Below are 22,755 nucleotides of genomic sequence, written 5' to 3' on the forward strand. Positions count from 1 at the left end.
ACAATAAGAAGAACAACAAGAACTACAACGATAATAATAAAGGAATTCTAAGCTCAAATCATTATTATCCCAAACAAGAACAGCAACAACAATAACAAGAATAAAGACAAGAAGAACTATATAATCAACAATAACAGGAACAATAAGAACGACAAGAAAAATAAAAACTACAACAGTACTAGAATTCTAAGTCCAAATTATTACAATCTTAACATAAGCAAGAACAGCAAAAAGAATAAGAACTACAATTTCAATAATAATAATGTAATTCTAAGCCCTAAATATCATTAATATTCCAAATATTTTTAGAAGAATTCTTTTTTGGATTTATCGAAGGTCATCCGAACAGTAAAAATTATTTAGTTTAATGACAATTTTACATTTAAATAATGCATTTTCATCGAATTAACTTCAAATCCAACTAACTCTTTACATTTTCCTATTCATATCCTGCTATTATTATTTTCAAATAATTTTTTATTAAAAAAAAATATTTTTTATACTTATAAAAAAAAAGCTTCCAATAAAAATATTTTATACAATTAAATATTTAAAAAAAAATCATAGATTCACAGATGTGAATATAGATTACAGTGAAGAGTAAAACTAGAATAATACGCATACGAAAGTGTCTCTGGAGCTCAACTTGAACAACTCACATACGCAGTATGTGAGTACCTATAAATGTGCTTGCGCTGACGCTCACACAAGCCCGCAGATGCACTCTAGGCTTTTATCGGTGTGCAGTACTTGCACACTTGAAGAGGAATATATCCAAGTGTGATGTTTATGCACACATATTGATATACACACGAGGAGTCAAGAGTGTTGGACTATAATGCGATCCAAAGGTACTGTATGCACACCTATGCGCTCGAGGGTACGCACACGCGTACCTACCACAAGTACCAGTGTATGTAAATGTCCCGGTATAACTGGTACAAACACATGCTTGTGATATGTATGGATAAAATAGCAACAGTCGAGTAATATAACGTTGTGCTATACAGTAATACAGCGAGCCAGTCAAGTTGGGATGATATGAGTAGAGTGCCGGGGCTTTATTCCTTACTCATGTGTTATGTGCAACATACAACATACACTGTACAGAGCACAGAGCACAGAGCACAGAGCACTGAGTTTTGCTGATTTTGTGTATATAAAGAAACGAGAGAGAAGGAAAAGAATGCAAAAAGGGTTATGGAGAAGTTTCCTCCTTTCGAGCATTCTCATTTTATTCTACCGCTTTACTTATTCCCTCATCAAAGCAACTTCTATTTTAAACGCCTTAAAGTTCATTTAAATACAACGTTATGTGATTTTATGGACGTTGCTCTCGCTGGGTATTAATTTTTACGGATAAAAATGTTATATTTAAAAATGATTCGGAATATATAATATATGTTCTGTTTCCTGAGGAATAATACTACACGGAGAGAAATTTATAGGAACCTTTCCAAAAATTATGGGAATGGTTCCTATAATAAAATTATCATTATAGGTATCAATCCTACACTGTAAAAAAAAAACGCCATTCGGCCACACCCGAAATGGAAGGTAGATTTTACTGAACGAAATTCTTGATAGAATGACGTATATAAGTCGGTTGTACTACACATTGCCTAAAAATGGTTCAATTGCACTCTGAAATTTGAAAAAATAACTAAAAATGGTCAAAATGTCAATGTTACACGGAAAGAAAATTTTACGAAAAATTACAATGAAAACATCGTAATTTTTAGTATAGGACATTGCAGTGCCGGACCAGAACTCAAACATCGTAATTTATACGATGCAACATCGTAAATTTCTATCACTCAAATTAAAAAGAAGTTTAGGTCACCGAAAAAATAATTCTGTATCATCCAGGAATCGAACCCGGTGTCCTCTCGCCTCAAGTCCAAGGTTTATCCCCTCACGCTATCGGAGGGAATATCTAAAGTTTCTGTTCAGTCACATAATAAGACCCTCGATACAGTAGTTGGTCATCTTTCGGTGGTGGCGTCGCAAACTACTAGACTCTGTCTCTCTTTTATTAAAACATATAGTATGCGTCCTTATTCACTTGCTCTTACGGAAAAAAAATTTACTAAATAACATCGTAATTTTCAATAATTCAAATTGTATTCTGTAGACGGCAGCATCGTAAAAATCGAGATACTGAAAGTCTAGTCCTGGATTACGATGTTACTATAGTAAATTTTCATAGGATTTTTTTTCCGTGTATAAACGTCAAATTGAAGGCGATTTCATGAGCTTTCACATGAATTTATCAAAAATTAGCAATCTCTTTTCATACATCAATGAAGTCACCGAAAACATGATTTTTACTATTTTGATAATTTTAAGGAGCTACCATTTCTAAACTTATTGACGAATCTCGCTCATTTTAAGGCTCATGCAAGCTAATTGTCCAAGGAATCTATATACTAAATTTCGTTAGGATCTGTCAAGAATTCTCGATAGAATAACATTCATAAGTCGGTTGTACTACACATTGCCTGAAAATGGTTCAGTTGCACTCTTAACTTTGATAAAATAACTAAAAATGGTCAAAATGTCAATGTCATATACGTCAAATTAAAGGTAACTTCATGAGCTATCTCATGAATTTTTCAAAAATTTGCTATCTCTGTTCAATCAAAAGTTGTACATCAATAAAGTGACCAAAAACGTGATTTTGACTATTTTGAAAATTTTAAATGGCCGCCATTTCTAAACTAATTGATCGATTTTGCTCATCTTCGAACTCGTTCAAGGTCATTACCCAAAGAATATGTGTACCGAGTTTCATCTAAGTCCGTTGAGAATTGTAGACGCTATCGTGTTCACAAGCCGCGTTATATTACATATATATATAAATAAATATATAAACTTTTGAACCAATGCTAATTTTGAGCTTTACTCGACTACTTAAGAGATAAAATGACAAAATTCCGTGTGAATTGCGACACAAGGACCAATGCAATAGATAGATTTCTACGAAATCTACCTAAAAGCGGTGTTAAAATGGACTCATTTTAACACCGCTATGTAACACCTGTGTATTAACACCGGTGTAGCGGTGCTCTTTTGCGGTGTTAAAAATCCGGTGTTAAACCGGTGTAATATCGGTGTTAAACCGGTGTAATACCGGTGTAACAGTAGAATAAATTTACACCGTATCAGAGTATGAATATATTACATGATCAATAAAACACAATTAATATTCAATATTTATCAAAATGAGACAAGTAACATTTATTTAAGAATTTTCAATTTATAAAATTACGCACAAATCGATTTAACGAATGTTATACAACAAGTTAAATAGTATTTACAATATTAAATGTTTAGGAACAATATAATAATTACTTTTATCGTGACTATGATGTTTCTCACAATATAATGGATGTTTTAAACATGACAAATCTACAGCTGTGCAAAAATAAATTATCTGTATGAAAATCATTTAAAAAACGTTCAAAATTGTTCTAAAAATGTTTCAAATTTGTTGTAAAAACACTCTAAAACTGTCCAAAAATGTTCCAAAATTGTCTCAAAAATATCCGAAAAATGTCTCAAAAGTATTCAAAATTTGTTCTCAAATAGTTACAAAAATGTATTAAGATTATTCAAAAAAGGTTCCACATAAGATTTAAGGACAAAATTTCAACTAAATTGCTTCAAATAAATTGCATTGATTCTAAAATTATCCGAAAATCTTAAAAAAAATACTTAAAAGTTATGAAATAATTACTAAACTCCACTATTTTAGAGTTTTCGATTATCTATATGATGTCCTAAAATTGTCCTTTAATAATGGTGTTAAAGTAACACGGATCGAAAATTTACACCGAGAGAATTTCACACCATTATTTCACACTACACGGCCATGTAAAGTGCTCTGGGTCCATTTTTACATCGAAATTTTTTACAGTGTATTTATTTTAATCTAAAACTTTTATCTTTTTTATATTTTATTATTTTAAACTTTCTAAATTAAATATTAACTTTTTTTTTGATTATTTATCTTTAATTATTAAACATAAAAAGTTTAAATTATAAAAATTGTGTTACTTAAAATATTATCAACACCGGAAAATTTATAACACCGATTTAACACCGAAAAAAAATATTTACACCGCGACCGGTGTTACTGCTACACCGATTTCGGTGTTGAATTTAACACCGGAATTTTTAACACCGTACACGGAAAGAAAATTGAAGGAGTTTTTACTATTTTACTATTGTAATTTTTACTAAATAAAATAGTAACGGTGGACTATACTTCTCATTTAGTAATTTTTACGATCTACTATTGTAAATTTTATCCAACAAATAAGACTAGCAAGAGTCTTAAAAAGTCGGATACTATAAAGCAAATTATACAATATGTGTTTGTGAACTTTACAATTCAACTATTGTAAAAATTCACAGTTGGTTTTTTTAAAAGAAATATTAGGGAGGGAGAGAGATAGAATGTTGGACTAATTGGTACCTGTATAGTAATCGAAAAAAGAAACCAACATTTTCGTGTTATCTGGGAATCGAACCCAGAACACTGTGGTGGCAGCCAGAGACTCTCCCTCTACGCTATCCGAGGTAAACTAAGACCCATACGATTTAACATTTACATAAACTCGGAGTCTAGCGCTGTCACGGCCATCACTCACACTAATTGAGAAACATTCCAATTCAACTATTGTAAAATTTGCTATAGTTCTATTGGAAAGATACAGAGGCAGCACTGGAAATTTTCATCTCTTACTTTTTACAATAGTAATATCGTAATTTTTCATGAATAAATAGTATTTTTTCTTCTAAAATATTTGACAATTAATAGTAATAAAAGTATAGTCCAGCTTTACAATAGTTGTATCGTAAATTTTCCCAGAAATTTTTTCCCGTGTACACCGCATGGACTCACGGTTTTTTTTTACAGTGTACGCTCATTATGGTAACCATACCCATAATTTATTGGAAACGTTCCTGTACAATAATGGAATAGCCAATATATTATGGCAATGGTTCCTATATTATAGGAATGGTTCCTATATTAAAGGAATGGTTCCGATAATATTATGGGAATGACGCACATAATAATAGAAAAATGTTTATGTTGATAATAATGAAGCAATCACTTGAAAAATATTAAGTAATTATTATAGATTTTTTTGCTAATAAATTTTTTTTTGTAAATAAAAATAGATCTTTCACTAGAGTGAAAAAATTTCTTTTTCATAATTTTTATTCACGTGTGTACTTAATCTTAAATTGTTTATTCCAACTCAGTTATTATTGTGTTAGATAATATTGAAAAATATTGTAGCAATTGTAAAGTTTCTCTAATAAAAAGGGATATTTTGTCACTATACAATTAGTGGAGCAAAATAGATATGGAAATTCATTGTTTATTTTTACAATTTCATTTTATTTTTAAAACAAATTATTTATTTACAATACATACGTTGAATATTTATTAAATCCACCTTTTGGGTATGTAACTTTTGCACGCCTCATAGCGCGAAGCGCGTGAGGTTGTGCTTTATACTCGACTCGTCAAGGTCAAGCAATTTTGTGATCTTTAAATGTCTCTATCACAACCATATTACACTTATACAATAATATAAGTAGATGTACACGGAGAAATCACTTAAATCAAACCATCTTTTACTTTCTAAAATCATTTCATGTAGCTATTTTGAAAAAAAAAACGTTTTGAAAAAAATTTTACGTGGACGTCCGGATGTCACCCCATTTTGGATGTACCAATGATTACTCCCAAACAAATTGATATTTCAAGACCGGACCTTTTTTATTAGTTTACGAATGCGATGAACTGGGTCCGTATTTCATATCAGTAGCCTAGTTTACGTATTTTTTTTTTTAATTGAATTTTTATTAAAATTTATTACGATATAACCGTACAAAGACAAACGAATTTTTCTTATTTGTCACGTGAAAACTATGGCGCATATAACAAGAAAAAAGGGCGCTGATATTTAAAAAAAAAAAAAGTACTCTGTAAGAAATTAGTTAATTATAATTTTCTTTTTTTTTATCAGTTACACAATTTATTTTTTCTTAAAAAATGAATGAGCGTTACGAGGCGTGCACTTTTGGATTTTCCAAACTTTTTATTGTTTATATCAACAATATTACTTATTTAACATATTTCAAATGATATTATTGGAAAGCAAGTAAAATTATCGAAATTACTAATAATTTCAAATGCTTTAAGGTGGTCATCGAAGTCACAAATAACTTGAGTTATAATGATAAATATTTCAATATTATTAAGCATCATCACTATAATATTATAGGAATGGTTCCTATAATATTATAGAAACTATTTCTATATATTATGAAAATCATTCCGATATTACAGTTATAATTATAGGTATCGCTCCTATAATTATAGGAACCATTCCCATAATTATAGTAATATTTTCCAAAAATTATGGGTACAATTCCCATAATTTAAGTAATCGCTCCTAAAATGGTATAGGAAAAAATTTCATTAAAATTATAGGAATGATTTCCATATTTTTCTCTCCGTGTATAAGTTCGTTACACTTCCCCACTGATAGAAGGAATTAGTTTTAATTAATAAGATTTAGTAATAGGTAATAAATTATTTATTGAAGCTTATTTATTTCCACTGAATAAATATTTAGTACACAGAAAAAAAGGATCACTTGAGCCAAGAAAATATTTTTCTTCCTAATTATTTTTTTGAGTAAAAAAAATTTTTTTCAAAAGAAATTTTACTTATTCCAAAAATTAATTCTCTTGCTTTAAAAAATACGTATCTTGATTCTCGAAAATTTATTTAAGTCTCGAAAATCTTGTTGTTTTGAGAAAATTCAGCCTCGAGCTCCAAAAAATTAAGTTCTTGATAGAAGTTAATTTTCTTGTCGAGAGAAAATTTCTCTCTTGCTCCAAAAAATTAAATATAATGATAGAAGTTAATTTTCATTAATATTTTTAATGATTAACATGTCAATTGAGAAGATCAAATAATATTTAATCATTTTTTTCATTCAATATGTATAATTGCACGGTAAAATAATATAAAAAGAATATCAAATATTCTCGAGAAAAATTTTCTCAAGGTGATAAAATTTTTTTCTCAGCTAAAGTAGGTGGCGCTGCTTCCCTAAAGTATCTAAAAATCTTTATCAAATATAAAAATTTATTGTATCGAGTATTTATGATAGAATTAAGAAAAAATTACCACCAAGAATAGAATTTCTGGAAAAATTTTAACTTCGGCTAACAACTTCGGTCTTCCTTCAGGCACCCGAAAAATTTTCTTCAGCCAACAATTTTGTTCTCAATAAATTTATCTTTCTGTGTACGTTTTACTATTTTTAAAAATAATTCGTTGAAAAAAGTAACACACACGCTTTCACGTTAATTCGATAGAAAAATAAAGAATTTATTTTAAAAAGTTTTAGAATAAAAAACAAACTAAGTAGAAAAGAATTTTTAATAAACTTTAAATAAAAGATTAATAAAAAAATTTCTATTGTAAAACATTTGCGAGTTTGATGACAATTTTTGGAAAAATATTTTATTATTTTGGTTAGAGACTATTAAAATATCTTTAAAATCACCCCACGGATTTGTTTTACAATAAAATAAAATTTTGTGTTAATCACTGTTATTTTAAACCCATTGAAAATTATTCTATACTTTTTTTTTTTTTTATTAAAGACCTTCATAAGTAAGACTTAATAGTAGATTTTAATATTATTTTCTTGGTTTAAAAATTTTTCTCTTAAAATTTGCGTTACTAAATTGTTATGATTTCTACTTAACATTTAACTGTTTAAACATTTAATAATTTACATTTTTATTTACCTTTTCAGACCCAATTATTTTTATTTCCTCAATTATTAAATCATTATTAAATTAAAAATTGAATAAATATATTTTTAAGTAAGAAAAAAAATTTATTTCTTCATTTTTACTCAAAGTTTGTAATAATTAAAGTCATAAAAAAAATTTACTCTCAATATTAATGTTCTTATAAATAAAAAAAAAAAAACATAAAATTTCGTAAGTATAAATTGTTTTTTTTTTTAAATTCAAAAGAGAACAATGAATTTTGGAATGAACCAATCGAATTTACGTGTCCCCTCCCAGGAAAATTCCAGGAAATAATTCCTCTTCACAGAAACACACCCACACTAGCTAAAAGATCATTTATATGGCACGCATGCTCCGCCCGATATCCGTACACTAAATCAGTCGCTTCACATATTTGCGTACGAGGTATATATATATATATCTATATATCTATATCTGTATACATATACATTTGTATATTTATCGGGGGTTGAAATATACGTAAATATATCATTGAGCGTACACGATAGCGTTATTTTATTTTATCATTAATTAAAAGCAAAAAAAAAATAAAAATGAAATTGTTTTTTTTAGTGCTACTTGTTGCTGCTAGCGAGGGTGTGGGCGACGGTGGAAAAACCAGAAAATAGAGGAAAACAAAGCAGGAAAATTGTTAAACCTCATCCCAGCCCCGCACTTTTTACTCTTTCGCTTCTGGACACGCGGATATCTCGATGTGTGGACGCTGCAAGGGGATGGATTTAAAAAAGGTAAAAGGCATCGCGGGACACGGATTTGTGCGGATAAAAAAGGGTAGCGGGATTAAAAGAGTAAAAAAGGTAAATTGGAGAGAAAAAAAATGCAGATCGGGCTATTTTACTCACAATCCCGTTCTGGGATTTCATTAGTCTTTGATACATGTGTTATTAAGATGTTTTATCATTAGTTTATTTAAAAAAAAAAATTTTTTTAATCTTTATTTTTTATTTTTTAAATTTTACTTTTATATTTAATATTGTTACACGTGTACTTTATTATAAAATTATGTATATTATTGTCATTTGGCTATTTTGCCTTGGCATAAAAATTGAATGAATAAAATAAAATAAATAAATAATTAGTAAGGTAAAAATTATTCAATTTTAGACCTTAAAATTCTTTTACCAATCATTAGAATTCTTTAATTTTTAATCTTACAATTTTTTTACTAATCATTAGAATGTTTTATCATTAGTTTATTTTAAAAAAAAAAATTTTTTTAATCTTTATTTTTTTTTTATTTTATAAATTAGTGAGACAAAAATTACTAAATTTTTAATTTTATTATTCTTTTTAAAATCATTAGAATTATTTAATTTTTAATCTTACAATTCTTTTATCAATCATTAGAATTGAAAAAAAAAATATTTTACAATTTTTTTTGTATTTTAACCTGACCAAGAATCGAACCCGGAACTTCAGAAGTATTTTGACCGAAAAAACAAACTTTGATATCTCCAAAACTATTTAACCTATTTTGAAGTTTAAGGTCTCATTTTATTGACTAAAATGCTCTTTTTAAGAATTTTTAAAGATAATTTTAATTTGAAGACCCAAAAAATTGTAGAAATAAATTTTTTATTGCTAAATATTCTAAATTTTAGTGTAAATTTTAGGATAGCTAAAATATTATTCAATGTTTATTACTCATTAAGGTTGAAAAAAAAATGATTTTTTATTTTAATTTTCAATTAACTTGACTAGGATTCGAACCCGGAACTTCAAAAGTATCTTAACTAAAAAAACAAACTTGAATATCTCCGAAACTATTAAACCGATTTTGACGTTCAAGGTCTTATTTTGTTCCTTTAAATCCTCTCTTTAAGAATTTTGAAAAATAATAACAATTTAAAGACCCGAAAAATTTAGTGACTAATGATAAATCTTTTATTAGTAAATATTCTAAATTTTGGTATAAAAATTACTATAGCAAAAATATCATTCAATTTATATTACTCATTAAGGTTGAAAAAAAAAAATAAGATTTTTTAGTTTATCTTTCAATCACCCTGTCCAGGAATCGAACCTGGAACCTCAGAAGTATTTTGCCCAAAAAAACAAACTTCAATATCTCCGAAACTATTTGACCGATTTTATCATTCAAGGTCTCATTTTCTTTGTATTAACACTCTCTTTAAGAATTTTTAAAAATAATAATCATCTGTAGACCCAAAAAAATGACCCAAATTTTTTTCAAGCAATTTTTTCGATTTTTTCAATAAATTCGAATATTTCTACAGAAAAAATGATATTTGGCTTTATAAATTAGTTTTCTTCAAAAATATCAAAAATAAATAGATTTATAAAAAATCTATTTAATAAAAATATTTATTAAAAAAGCAAAAAACGCATGTGATTAAAATTGTAAATAAATTTTGAAAATATCAAATTTGAATCGAGTTCAACAGAGGGTGAATTTTGAGCGTATTTGAATTTTTTATAGACAAGCGCAGAGTATACGGGCATTCATTTGCATGATAATGGAATCTCGATGGAATTCCGCTATTTCGAGTTGTATAGATGATACTACACAGGAATTCATCGCTAACAGATATAATGATTAAGTTATTAATTAGCATTTTCCAATCGCCAGTTATACCCATCAATTATTTATTGATTGTGTTTTTTTATTAAACATACTCCTATACTCCACCCCCGGTTTATTTAAAATTAATTAATAAATATTCAAAGCTCTTATTACAAATTACTATCAACAGACATTTGTGTTAAAATTAAAAGTTAAAAGTTAAAAGTCGGCATTTGCCAATTTAACTTCTCGCCTTTTTGCTTAAATTATTTTATTTATTTTTATTCTATTTTATTTTCCGACGTCTCGGAGAAAACAGGAGAGAAGAGTTTAGTTGGATTTAATATACATACACAAAAACGTATTGCAAGATTATTTTTAGGCGTTCTAGAAATTGCGAACCACAAAACCCTCTTCCGTGACTCTTGTCGAGTCCAAACGTGCTGTTTCTAATTTTTACTTTTATTTATACGACTTTTTTTAAACGTCGAATAAGATTTTGTGGTAGGTCGTGCCAAAACTTATTTTCTTTTTTTTTTTTTTTTTTTTTTTTACGCTTGTGCATTCTCGGAAATAACTCTTGCTTTATATATTTACATCTTTTAATAAAAAAATTATTATTGTTTTTTTTTAAAGTGAATTTTTTTATTTTAGAAAAAAATTTTTTTAAATAATTTGTGAGAATTATTAAGGACAGAGGGAACTGATTGAGGAGAGAGACAACAAGAGGGCCATGATCACTGAGACGAATGTGATGCTACAGACGAAACAGCAACTACGGCCTTGATGAGAATAACCAACTGACCATACATTGCTTATTTTTATATTTTGTTTATTTTATAAATAATCTTTTTTATTTTCAGATTTTTTATTTATTTTAAAGGAAATTTTTTTATTAAAATATTTATTTTAGAGTAAATTAAAAATATAAATAATTTATATTGTTAAGAAAATAAGAAAAATTTTGTCTCCAGGATACATAATAAAGAAATGACCTGGTATATTAGGAAATATTGACATTTTCAATGATATAAGCTTATCCTGATGTTACACTCATCGAGAGCTTTCATTTGAGTACCCACATGTATTTTTCATATATTTTATATATTTATATATATGTATATATGAAAATATATGAAAATTCATGTGGGTACTCAAATCAAAGCTTCTGATGAGTGTAACATCAAGATGAGCTTATATCTTGAAAAATGTCAATATTTAAGAATGTACAGGGGATTTTAATAAGTATCTTATGAATTATTGACATTTTTAAAGATATAAGCTCATCTTGATGTTATACTCATCAAGACCTTTCATTTGAGTACCCACATGTATTTTTCATATATATTTCATATATACATATATATAATATATATAAAAATATGAAAAATTGATGTTGGTACTCAAATGAAAGCTCTTGATGAGTGTAACATCGGGATGAGCTTATATCTATATAAATGTCAATATTTAAGAAAGTACAGGGCGTTTTAACAAATATCTTGTGAAATATTGAAATATTTTAAGATATAAGCTCATCCTGATGTTACACTCATCGAGAGCTTTCATTTGAGTACCCACATGTATTTTTCATATATTTTATATATTTATATATATTATATATAAATGAATAAAATATATGAAAAATTGATGTTGGTACTCAAATAAAAGTTTTTGATGAGTGTAACTTCGGAATGAGCTTATATCTTAAAAAATGTAAATATTTAAGAATGTACAGGGGATTTTAATAAATATCTTGGGAAATATAAACATTTTTTAAGATATAAGCTCATCTTAAAGTTGTATTCATCGAGACCTTTCATTTGAGTACCCACATGTATTTTTCATATATTTTATATATTTATATATACTATATATATGTATATATGAAAAATATATCAAAAATGCATGTAGGTAGTCAAATGAAAGCTCTTGATGAGTGTAACATCGGAATGAGCTTATATTTATATAAATGTCAATATTTAAGAAAGTACAGGGCGTTTTAACAAATATCTTGAGAAATATAAACATTTTTTAAGATATAAGCTCATCTTGAAGTTTTACTCATCGAGACCTTTAAATTGAGTACTCACATCAATTTTTCATATATTTCATATATTTATATATATTATATATATGTACATATGAAAAATATAAAAAATTCATGTGGGTATTCAAATGAAAGCTCTTGATGAGTATAACATCAGGATGAGCTTATATCTTGATAAAAGTCTATATTTAAGAAAGTACAGTGCAATTTAACAAAATTCATTATTTAATAAAGCAAAATTTTATTTATTTAAAAATAATTAAAAAAAACTTTTTTTTACACAAATTTATAAATAAAAAAAAATTGACTTAAAATTTATTTTTTAAAATATATATTTTATACAAATATATAAAAAAATTGAATTTTTATTTTAATAATTTATTGATTTTCTGACTTACTATTATTATTACAAAACAGAACTTATATTTACCGACATGCTGACCGGCGGTAACTAACCTTGCTTAAATACCGGCGTAGAGTTGTGCAGATTAATGATTTCTGTCTTACCACCTCCGGAATATAAAATATGTAAATAATAAAGTGATAAATTTTTAAAAATTTACTCTTCCTTAAAATAAAATTGTAAAAATAATAATATTAAAAGATTAAAAATAGAGAAATAATGAATAAAAGATAATAAAGGTCCACTTGTTGAGGTACCTGTTGACCCTCGGGGTTTTTTGTGCCCTAAACAACCAGACAAGTGTCACCCCACAAAAGAACGACCGGTGAAAAAAGGCTGGGTAAACTTTGGCTCTTTTTTTATTCACTCTATCCACTTGATGCGCTGAAAAAGTGCTATGAGTATTTAAATAGGGGTCGCACATACGCTTAAACTCAGACCCTGAGGAACAAAAAATCTAGGGTGAGTTTTTTTCCCTTAGTATATCTTAATCGGGAAGATTAAAAAAAATTAGTTTTTTTCTTTTATAGTACTAAATATAATTCAGAGGAAATTTTGAGGAGAAAAAAATGTTTTTACCTTCTCTAGAATAAAAATAAATCAATTTTAAATCAAAGAGCCGAAAAATAAAAAATCGAATTTTTAGTGTTGACTTTAAAAATTTTTTTCACAAAAATTATCCAAGATATTTTGAAAAATTTTTTTTGAAAATTGTTTTGAAAAGTCTAAGGAAAATTTTGAGCCCAACCCCGAATTTTTCCGGCCAATAGATTCCGAGATATCCGGGTTTGAATAAAAAGTACAAAATTTGGTACACGATTAACGATGATTGGTGCCAGGTTTTTGAAAATTTTTTTCTCAGAATCTACACAAGATATTTCAAACTTTTTTTTTTTGAAATTGTAGAACAAAGTCTGGAGAATATTTTAAGACAATAAAAAAATTTTTTTCTCCAAAAATTTCCAGGATATTTAAAGTCAAAATTAATTTTTTTATGAGTTAGGATTGATTAAAAAAATTACTTTTTTTCTTTAATAGTACTAAATATAATTCAGAGAAAATTTGGAGGTGAAAAAAAAATTTTTACCTTCACTAGAATAAAAATAAATCAATTTTAAATCAAAGAGCCAAAAAATAAAAAATTGAATTTTTGGTGTTGACTTTAAAAATTTTTTTCTCAAAAATTATCCAAGATATTTTGAAAAATTTTTTTCGGAAATTGTTCAGAAAAGTCTAAGGAAAATTTTGAGCCCAACTTCGAATTTTTCCGACCAATAGATTCCGAGATATCTGGGTTTAAATAAAAGGTACAAAATTTGGTACACGATTAACGATGATAGGTGCCAGGTTTTTGAACATTTTTTTCTCAGAATCTACACAAGATATTTCAAACTTTTTTTTTTTGAAATTGTAGAGCAAAGTCTGGAGAATATTTTAAGACAATAAAAAAATGTTTTTCTCCAAAAATTTCCAGGATATTTAAAGTGAAAAAAAATTTTTTTTCAGTGAAAAAAATTAACTTGAAAAATTGGATTTTTTATTTATTTCTCGCAATTGAGGCGTCATATTTAAAGTGTCTCGCGGAAGAATAGAGCGCGTATTTAGGTAGCCAATAAAAAGAAGTAACTAGCCTATTTTTTAGAAATAAATAGCGATGTATCATTACACCTCTCTTTTTTCATTAAAATAATATAAAAATTTTTTCCAACCCCAAAATTAAAAAAAAATTTTTTTTTCTCAAGATTTTAAGTGTCTAATTTAATTAAAAAAAAAAAAAAAAAATAAAATAAAGTAGCAGTTGACTGTTTTTAAATCCTTAGCATTTAAAAACACCGGCAGGTTGTTTATTTTTTAATTAACCTCCACCGGGCAGCTCTCGAGCGTATTCTACATCCCGAGGATTAAAAAAGGTCTTTGGGAGTTATTAAGCTAATAATGTGTCCCGTCCCGGGTCCGGTCTAAGGCGCTGACCGTGCGCGTGCTTCCGTAGGATCAAAAAAATTACACTGAAAAAAAAAATAAAAAAAAAAAACACTAACTCTCCCCAGATCCAGATAGAACATTTAATATAATCATATAATAAAAATAATAATAATAAAGGACCAGGTACCCGTGTTAGGTAGGAGGCACGAAATTCTATGGGATACGGGTCGCGCTCACAACTCACAACTCACGACTCACGACTCACAAAGCGCCTGAAAAAACACTCGATAAAATAAGTGCTAGATAAAAAGTCGGCACGCGCCTCTACTTGCAAAAATCTAGTTTTTTTTTTATTATTATTATTATTAGTGTTAAAAAAAAATTGTTTTTTTTTTTTTTTAACAGTGTTATTGCCAGGATAATTACAAAAGCGTACTTGACTCGCAAATTCTTGACACAAATAGTTTTAATTGTGTGATTACAGGTGATAGTGCATCTTGAGGCTTGTTATCGGGATGAATATGCTGCCAAATGAACTATCGGCTTGTAATTATTAGTATTATTTTTTTAATAAAACCTCTTGAGTAATTTATTAAAAAAAAACATGTTTTTTTTTTCATAATTATTAAAAAAAATATTTTTTTTTAATTTTAAGAAATTTAGGGCTAAAAACAAATTTTTGGACATCAAAAATTAATTTTGATATTAAATTTAGAATTTTTAGAAGAATTTCTTGATTTGAAACAAAATTCTTGAGTAATTAATAGAAAAAAAAATAATTTTTTTTTATAATTGATGAAAAAAAATTTTTTTTGATTAATTATGAGAAATTTTAGGCTCAAAAAATTTTTGGATACCAAAAATTAATTTTGATATAAAATTTAAAATTTTTAGAACTATTTTTTTACCAAAAAATGATTTTTGAAATTCTTTAGACTTCTTTAATTTAAACAACAAAAAAATAATGTCAATATTTACTGACGACTTAAAAAAAAACCAAAAAAAATATTTTTAAGGGTATTTTTTACCGAAAATTGATTTCAACTTCTTTTTAAAATTTCTGATGTTAAAAAAATAAAAAATGAACATTAATGTCTGTTTTCAGATCGATTAAACCAAAAAAAGCCTATTTTGTACACTTTTTTTCAAAATTATTCCTGAAAATTAATTATTTAATAATAATTCACTCAAAAAAATGATTTTTTGATTCATTTTTTACTTAAATCCGGCTCGATAAACCAAAAAAAAAGTTTCTTTTAACCAAAATTCACTCAAAAAATTATTGTTTTATAAATTTTTCCTCAAAATTAATTTGTAAGATTTTTTAAACTTCTAAAAAAAATTTAATTTTTACTTAAAGCTTACTAAGAACCTTAAAAAATTTTTTTACCAAAAATTCACTCAAAAAAATTATTTTTTAACAATTTTTCCTCAAAATTATTTTTAAAAATTTTTCAAACTTCCTAAAAAAAAAAAAAATAATACAAAATATTGCTTAGGGCTTACAAAAAACCTTAAAAAAAATTTTTTATAAAAAAAAAACGACCAAAGTTAGTCTCCAGCTCGATAAAACCAAAAAAAAAGCTTTCTTTTTCTTAAAAAAGAATAATTTTTTCAAAATTATTGCTAAAAAATTACTTTTTTAATAAAAATCAACTCAAAAAAATTATAATTTAATTATTTTTTACTCAAAAAAATTATTTTTTAATAATTTATTCCTCAAAATTATTTCTAAAAATTTTTCAAACTTCCTAAAAAAAAAAAAAATAATACAAATTATTACTTAGGGCTTACAAAAAACCTTAAAAAATTTTTTTAAACTTAAAAAAATAATTATATATTATAAATTTTTATTTAAAGTTTCCTAAAAACCTGAAAAAAATTTTTTACCAAAAATTCACTGAAAAAAATAATTTTTTCTTCAAAATTATTTCTAAAAATTTTTTAATTTCTAAAAAAAAACAATAATACAAATTTCTACTTAGGGCTTATTAAAAACCTTAAAAAATTTTTTTACCAAAAATTATCAAAAAGAAAAGACCAAAGTTAGTCTCTGGCTCGATAAGCCAAAAAAATCCTCAAAGTTTGCTGACAATATCCCAAAAGAATAGCCTGCGTCTGTATCCTGGGCGCCATACACCGATAGACCGTCGTTTGAAAGGTAAAAAGAGCCTTCGTCTGGATGTGTATATTCACTTGGCTATTGGCATCTCTTTCCTTGAACTCTCCCTCGCCGGCGACTTAATTCACCGAGTGTCCTCGTCGTTCCTGTTCTTTCTTAGTGTTTTTCCTTCTGTTCCACGGCTGGGTCCATAGCATGTCTGGGTCTCCTCCGCTCAGTTGTATGGCAGCTTGATGCCTGTTCTCATCTAGCGTCTCTTCCCCGATCTTTCCCCATCTAGCGTACCACTAAAAGCAGCCCACCTCTTTCTCTCTCCTCGGCCGTCATCTCCGGGGCGATTTTCCGTGGCACCTCTTAGGAAGGGGCCAATGAGACGCTGGGCGTCGGTATTGATCCGAGGCGTCGTCCAGGAGACGCCCGCTCCATAAGACGCCCGGCAATTCACTTGTGCCCAGCAAACCTTCACGCTTATTCCCGCTGATACTTACTCGCGTTGGGCGCCACGCTTCTTTCGCGGCCACTTTTTCCTCTTTTTTAGTCTTTACCTCCTCCTCTTCCACTCCTCCAAGCTTCTCCCTCTAATTTCGGGCACCCAAAACCCGCCAAGTCGCTAAACAGCGCCAAAGGAAAAATTTGGAGCAACTTATTGGGCGCCAAAAGAAAAAATTCGGAAAAATTCTGACACCGAGATGGTGTCAGCATTATTTAACAATCTTTCTGCGCAAAAGCACAAGCAGAAGCAGAAGAGAGGGAAATGTATCTTTATCTTCTACTGGCTCGCTAAATTTATTTCCCTCTTGCTTTGATACTTTCTCTGGAGGCTTGAGAAAAGTCTGAGAAAAGGTGGGAGAGAAGAGGGGAATGCTCCTTTTATTTTCCTTCAATTTCCTTCCTTTCAGGTTTCCCCATCAGCCTTTCCATTAATATTAAAATGGGCGCCTGCTTGGTCTACTCTCGCGAGGGCTGTTCAAAGACTGAACGCATTACTCTGGGTACTTGAGAGTTTATGGTTCCAGGGCACGATTTTTTTCGAAGATATTCCATGAAAAATTTACTGAATTTATTCAATTTTAAGCGATATTCTGGATGAAATATTGAATACAAAATTTATATAATAAATATTTTTTGTTATTTAGGTTTTTGTAACACTATTTAGGTGTTCATCTTGATATTACACTCTTCAAGAGCTTTTATTTGAGTACCCACATGCATTTTTAATACATTTTTCATATATACATATATATAATATATATAAATATATAAAATATATGAAAAATTGATGTAGGTACTCAAATGAAAGCTTTTAATTAGTGTAACATCGGGATGAGCTTACAACTTAAAAAATGTCAATAATTAAAAAATGACCTTGTATCCTGTGAACTATTGACATTTTTAAAGATATAAGCTCATCTTGACATTACACTCATCAAGAGCTTTCTTTTGAGTACCCACATCAATTTTTCATATACTTTATATATTTATATATATTATATATATATATATTATATATATATATATGAAAAATATATCAAAATATATCAAAAATGAATATGGGTACTCAAATGAAAGCTCTTGTTTAGTGTAACATCGAGATGAGCTTATATCTTTAAAATATATATATATATATATATATATATATATATATATATATATATATATATATATATATATGTATATATGAAAAATATATAAAAATGCATGTGGGTACTCAAATGAAAGCTTTTAATTAGTGTAACATCCGGATGAGTTTATATCTTTAAAAATGTCAATATTTCACAAGATACAAGCTCATTTCTTAATTATCAACATTTTTTAAGATATAAGCTCATCCTGATGTTACACTCATCGAAACCTTTTATTTAAGTACTCACATCAATTTTTCATATATTTTATATATTTATATATATTATATACGAAAAATATATCAAAAATGCATGTGGGTACTCAAATGAAAGCTTTTAATTAGTGTAACATCGGGATGAGCTTATATCTTTAAAAATGTCAATATTCCACAAGATACAAGCTCATTTCTTAATTATCAACATTTTTTAGGAGATGAGCACATCTTGATGTTACACTCATCGAAACCTTTCATTTGAGTACCTACATCAATTTTTCATATATTTTATATATTTATATATATTATATATATGTATATATAAAAAATGTATCACAAATGCATGTGGGTACTCAAATGAAAGCTTTTAATTAGTGTAACATCGGGATGAGCTTATATCTTTAAAAATGTCAATATTTCACAAGATACAAGCTCATTTCTTAATTATGAACATTTTTTAGGAGATAAGCACATCTTGATGTTACACTCATCGAAACCTTTCATTTGAATACCCACATCAATTTTTCATATATTTATATATATTTATATATATTATATATATGTATATATATGAAATATATAAAAAATGCATGTAGGTACTCAAATGAAAGCTCTTGATGAGTGTAACATCGGGATGAGCTTATATTTTAAAAAATGTCAATAGTTTATAAGATCAAAGGTCATTTTTTAATAATCATATGATTATCTTGGAAACAAAATTTTTCTTATTCTCTTAATAATACATATTAATGAAAAAAAATATATATACTTTTTGTTTTTGTTGAAATAAATAAAAATGTATAATAAACTAATTTTTCATTTCAGAAATCGTATAAAAAATAAAATTTTACTTTTTGCACACCTCCTATAGATTGAAAAAAAAATTTTTTGAATGAAAAATTGATAATCTCCCGGCAGGCTGAGGATGCACGTTAAATGGGAATGTAAAGGGTGTGCAATGTAACTGGTGACCTTAACTGGGGTGGGCCCGGCACTGACCACCTGGACAAAATGTGCGCTGACCGGTCGGACGGGTTTCTCGGTCATCACTCGATAAAAATTGTTATATATTTATAAAAATCAGGCCATCGAAAACCGGTTTCTTCAAACCTGGGTTTTATCCTTCCGCCAGCCGTATCTTGCATCATATATGTACAAATGTACATATATATAAATGTATAGAGGGGTTTTATATCCTTACTGACCGTTGGTGACCCTCAGGGGTTATTTTACGCGAAGAAAGGGCGCATGAGGGTCATAAGAATAAACGAAAAGTTGTTGCGATTGCCGGCTAGAGATTCCGACAAACATTTCGAACATTTCCCACGGGCTCGCTCCGCTTTTTTAATTATCACCCTGTTAAATATTTTGATTTTTTCGTGATTTAATACTCCTCAAAAAATAAACAAACTTTAAAAAAAATTTAATAAAAATTCTTTTCACTTGAGCCAAGAAAATATTTTTCTTCCTAATTATTTTCTTGAAGGAAAAAATTATTTTTTGACACAAAAAGTAGTTTTCATATCTTTAATATTGTAGCCAGAATTTTTAAATAGACAGTTTTTGGTACCTCCCTGACGATAATTGGGACATCTTTTTAAAATCAATTTTTTTTTGTTAAAATAATTTTTTTTTTTGACATTTCTTAACTTTTTCTTAAAATTTTTTAATAATTTTTGTGGAAAAAAAAAAAATTTTATTGCCATTTTTTTGTAAAATTTAAATTATTCTAAAGAATAGTTTTAAACTACACAGAAAAAAAAGATTCACTTGAATCAAGAAAATATTTTTCTTTCTAATTATTTTCTTGAGGAAAAAAATTTTTTTTTTACTTCAATATTTTAGCCAGAATTTTTAAATGGACAGTTTTTGGTACCTTCTTGACGATAATTGGGTCATCTTTTTAAAGTCAATTTTTTTTTGTTAAAATAATTTTTTTTTTGACATTTCTTAACTTTTTCCTAAAATTTTTTAATAATTTTTGTGAAAAAAAAATTTTATTGCCATTTTTGTGTAAAATTTAAATTATTCTAAAGAATAATTTAATTTAATTAAATAATTAAAGTCTCGAAAATCTTGTTGTTTTGAGAAAATTCAGCCTCGAAGCTCCAAAAAATTAAGTTCTTGATAGAAGTTAATTTTCTTGTCGAGAGAAAATTTCTCTCTTGCTCCAAAAAATTAAATATAAAGATAGAAGTTAATTTTCATAAATATTTTTAATGATTAACATGTCAATTGGGAAGATCAAATAATATTTAATCATTTTTTTTCATACAATATGTATAATTGCACGGTAAAATAATATAAAAAGGATATCAAATATTCTCGAGAAAAATTTTCTCAAGGTGATAAAATTTTTTTCTCAGCTAAAGTAGGTGGCGCTGCTTCCCTAAAGTATCTAAAAATCTTTATCAAATATAAAAATTTATTGTATCAAGTATTTATGATAGAATTAAGAAAAAATTACCACCAAGAATAGAATTTCTGGAAAAATTTTAACTTCGGCTAAAAACTTCGGTCTTCCTTCAGGCACCCGAAAAATTTTCTTCAGCCAACAATTTTGTTCTCAATAAATTTATCTTTCTGTGTACATTTTACTATTCTTAAAAATAATTCGTTGAAAAAAGTAACACACACGCTTTCACGTTAATTCGATAGAAAAATAAAGAATTTATTTTAAAAAGTTTTAGAATAAAAAACAAACTAAGTAGAAAATAATTTTTAATAAACTTTAAATAAAAGATTAATAAAAAAATTTCTATTGTAAAACATTTGCGAGTTTGATGACAATTTTTGGAAATATTTTATTATTTTGGTTAGAGGCATTATTAAAATATCTTTAAAATCACCCCACAGATTTTTTTACAATAAAATAAAATTAGGATTATTAAAAAAAAAATAAATTTTTTACTATTATATTATAATTGGCGAGTTTTTATTCAAGAAAGTTGGAGCCTTAATCCAGAGGATTGATCGAGGGTTTAGGATGTTTTCTAAGATCCAGAGACTACATTCGTCTTAGTATCTGCCTGAGACTGTGAAATATAAGCTGGATATCTTGTAGAAAGATAAATGTACACCCGTCTCTTCTTACATTATTTTGTTAAGGAAAATTATTCCCTCAGCGCCTCACCTTCTATCCGGTAATTTAACTTTTTACGGAAAATTCAAATTATCCAATTATTTTAGTCGATAAATTATTTTAAATCTTCTAACAAACTTGTCTTATTAAGCAGGTAAATAAGTTACTGATGGAATATTTTTGGATCATATTCTCCTATTTAATGTCGTTTATATTTGTAATCAATATGGTATAAGGGTAATTATAAAATGCAAATCTAGTTTATTTTATCTAGAAGCAAGAAGAAGAATTTTAAGGCAAAAATTATCTTTGTTAATTGTCACTTTTGATTTAAGCTTTTTATTATAAATAATTCCTAAAATTAACTATAAAATTATTCACAATTTTAAAGAAATATAAATTTTAGATTTCAATGATGAAAATTTTAATATTTTGTATAAAAAGCCAAAATTAATTGATGAATTTTTTAAAATTTTGATCAGTCTTCAATATCTGTGATGAATTCATCCAAAATTTTAAAGACAAATCAATTTTAAATTGACATTCTCAAAATTTTGATATTTGTGCTCAAAATTATTTATAATTTTCAAGAAAAATCAATAATATTTATGATAGATCCTAAATAATCTTTAAATTTTGATCATATTTCAATATTAGTAATGAAATTGTTGATAATTTTGAAGAAATATCAATTTTAGATGATCAAAATTGCAAAATTATTGAAGAAAAGGTATCAATAATTGATGATTATCCTCAAATTTTGATCAAGCTTCAATTGTTGTGATTAAAACATTCAAATTTTTGAAGAATTCTCAATTTTAGACTTTAGGTATCATACAAAGTTGATCAAAACTTCATTAAGTGTTCAAAAATCACCAAATTTTGATCAGTGGTTAATATTTATCAACAAATCCTTCAAAATTTCGATAAAACACCAAA

At 27.1% G+C, this 22,755-nt stretch overlaps 1 long non-coding RNA gene across 1 annotated transcript; it reads left to right on the forward strand.

Moving 5' to 3' along the window:
• The first annotated feature begins 8,434 nt into the window (after positions 1–8,434).
• Positions 8,435–11,203, forward strand: LOC123269787. Its single transcript, XR_006510462.1, has 3 exons — positions 8,435–8,675; positions 10,284–10,286; positions 11,085–11,203. It is a non-coding gene; the product is annotated as an uncharacterized LOC123269787 (long non-coding RNA).
• Positions 11,204–22,755: the final 11,552 nt, after the last annotated feature.

The sequence above is a fragment of the Cotesia glomerata genome, linkage group LG7 (genome assembly GCF_020080835.1).
Source record: "Cotesia glomerata isolate CgM1 linkage group LG7, MPM_Cglom_v2.3, whole genome shotgun sequence".
In the NCBI taxonomy this organism is placed as follows: domain Eukaryota; kingdom Metazoa; phylum Arthropoda; class Insecta; order Hymenoptera; family Braconidae; genus Cotesia; species Cotesia glomerata.